The 2,685-nt window shown below is 59.7% G+C and overlaps 1 pseudogene; it reads right to left on the bottom strand.

Moving 5' to 3' along the window:
• LOC114072211 overlaps positions 1-2,318 on the bottom strand; it is a 6,049-nt pseudogene extending 3,731 nt beyond the window's left edge.
• Positions 2,319-2,685: the final 367 nt, after the last annotated feature.

The raw sequence follows: 2,685 nt of genomic DNA, 5'->3' as shown, positions 1-2,685 counted from the left end.
GGGACACAGGGGGACACCCAGGGGACATGGGGGGACAGGGGACACAGGGAGCACAGGGGACATGAGGGACACACAGGGGACACACAGAGGATACAGGGGGGACATGGTGGGACACACAGGAGACACAGGGGACACACAGTGGGGACAGGAAGCCCAGGGGACACAGGGGAAACACACAGGGGACACGGGTGACAGGGAACACACAGGAGGGACACAGGGGACACAGAAGGGACAGGGGACACACAGGAACACAGGAGACACAGAGGGGACAGAGTGGGGACACCGAGGGGGCTAGGACACACAGGGGACACATACAGGGGACATAAGGGACACACAAGGGACACGGATAACACAGGAGACACGGGTGACACAGAGGGGACAGGGGACACAGAGGACACATAGAGGACACAGAGGGGACACAGAGGACACAGAGAGGACAAGGGGGACACAGAGGGGACAGGGACCCAGAGGACACGCAGGGAACACACACAGATCCATCACATCCCCCCATGATTTTGATCCACAGGGAAACACCTCCCCTTCCCCAGGACTCCCACCCCTCCCGTTTTCCGGAGCAATCTGCTCCCCACACAGACAGGGGGATCTCCTGGCACCAGCTGGGGACCCCCAGGATGATTCCTGCGGGTTATTCCTCACCTGCTCCACCACTTCCCCCAGAGGTCTGCCCTCCTCGGTGCTCTCCCGTTTGCCCCACACGTATTTCCTCTGGGTTTTTATCTGTGGGAAGGGAACTGCGGTCAGGCTGGGGGGGGGGAACTGATTCCTGGTTCTTTCATGGAATCACAGGATCAGCCAGGTTGGGAAAACCCTCCGAGATCATCCAGCCCAGCCCTCGCTCCAACCCTGCCGTGGTTCCCAGCCCGTGGCACTGGTGCCACATCCAGTCTGTCCTTAAAATCCTCAGGGGGTTGAGGAGAGTGGGGAAGTCTCCCCTGAGCCTCCTCCTCTCCAGGCTGAGCCCCCTCCCAGCTCCCTCAGCCTCTCCCCACAGGAATTGTGCTCCAGACCCTTCCCCAGCCTCGCTGCTCTTCTCTGGACGTGCCCCAGCCCCTCCCTGTCCTTCCTGAGCTGAGGGCCCAGAGCTGGACACCAATCCCATCCCAATTCCCAGCTCCCTTTTTGGCCCCCCACTCTGTCCCCAGCCCGGGGGGCTGCAGGGGGTTGTTGTGGCCGAAGAGCAGGACCTGGCCCTTGTCCATCCCGTGGGTGTCGGGTGGGATCCCAAGAACCCGGGAGGAGCGTCCACCCCCACCAGCCATTCCCAGCTCTTCCACCCCAATTCCAGCACGGGGTGGGGGTGGGGGGGGGCAGTGGGGGCAGCAAAACAACCTGCCAGGCTCCACCAACCTCCCTCAGGAAGCGCTCGTTGGAGGTTTTGAAGTTCTTGAGCCAGGCTGAGGCCTGCAGAGGCTGATCCAGCCGCTCCTTCTTGTAGGAAGAGGGCAAGAGCTCCCTGCAGTTCTTCACCCACAGATGAGCTGGGAGCAAAAGGAAACAACAGCTGGTTTGCATTTTTTTTTTATCTTTTTTTGGTTTGTTTTTTTTTTTGCAGTCAGAACGACGGGGTGAGGAGGGGGAGAGGGGAGGGTTTATTGCCTGTCCTTATCCTGCTGGGGACTGACTGAGTCAGTGAGCAGGTGAAAATAACTGTAATTATTACGCTATTTGGAGGGGGTTTGTGCTTTATAAGCCTTTTCCCAGGGGAAAAAGAGGGTGATTTGCTGAGGTCCCACCCCACAGCTTCCCCTGGGAGGGGACAGCGGTGTCCTTACCATCGGGGATGTGCAGCACCAGCCAGCCTTGCCTGGAGCAGTAGTGAACCACGTGGCACAGGGTCATGGTTTTCCCTGTCCCCCTCTCACCATCTCCAGTAGGGACTGTCAAGGAAAGTCTCCAAAAAAACCCCTTCAGCTCACACCTCGCTGTCATTTTTTTTTTTCCCCCAGAAAAGGCAACACAGGGAGTTCAGGGGTTGTCAAAGCAGGGGTGACATCCCATCCTCCTCCCTGTATCCCACCCCCCTGAGCATCAGGAGCCCCCCTGACAGCCCTCTGTGGCTCCGTGCCACGAGCCAAACCGGGTTGGAAGGAAGATCCAGGATGGCAGAACCGCCTCAGAACATCCCCCTCGCTGCACAGGCTGCTCAGATTTCACCTGAACTTCACCCTCAGGGGGCGAGCAAAGATACAGATGACGTATCTGACGGCGGGGTGGGCGAAGTTGGTGCTCTTCAGGTACCCGAAGAGCTCGAGCGCCGGTCTCCGCACCATCACACAGGCCTCGTTGAAGGTCTGGATCTGAGGGGCAGAGGGGCAGAGTGGGACCAAACTGCTGCTGCTGGCACAGCACAGCTGCCCCCAGCTCTGCCCCACGGCTGCCTGCAGGCTCTGGACACCCTCACCCTGCCTGGCAGCACCGGGGGGGGGTGTGTCAGGCTGGTTCCTGAGGACCTTCCCGTCCTTTCTGTGCCTGGGAAGCCTTTCCAGGATCAGCTGCCCCATCACCTGGCAGGTTAAAGGGGCAGCCAACCAGCCTGCCCGAGAATCCAGAGCCAGTGGATGCCCACAGGTAGGGAATCTGCTCCCAAATCCAGAGCCAGTGGATGCCCACAGGTGAGGAATCTGCTCCCAAATCCAGAGCCAGTGGATGCCCACAGGTAGGGAA

The sequence above is a fragment of the Empidonax traillii genome, unplaced genomic scaffold (genome assembly GCF_003031625.1).
Source record: "Empidonax traillii isolate 1590-97213 ecotype Southwest subspecies unplaced genomic scaffold, ASM303162v1 scaffold2765:size18356, whole genome shotgun sequence".
Classification (NCBI taxonomy): Eukaryota; Metazoa; Chordata; class Aves; order Passeriformes; family Tyrannidae; genus Empidonax; species Empidonax traillii.
Note: the sequence above shows the minus strand (reverse complement) of the source record. Positions and strands in the feature narration are given on the sequence as shown.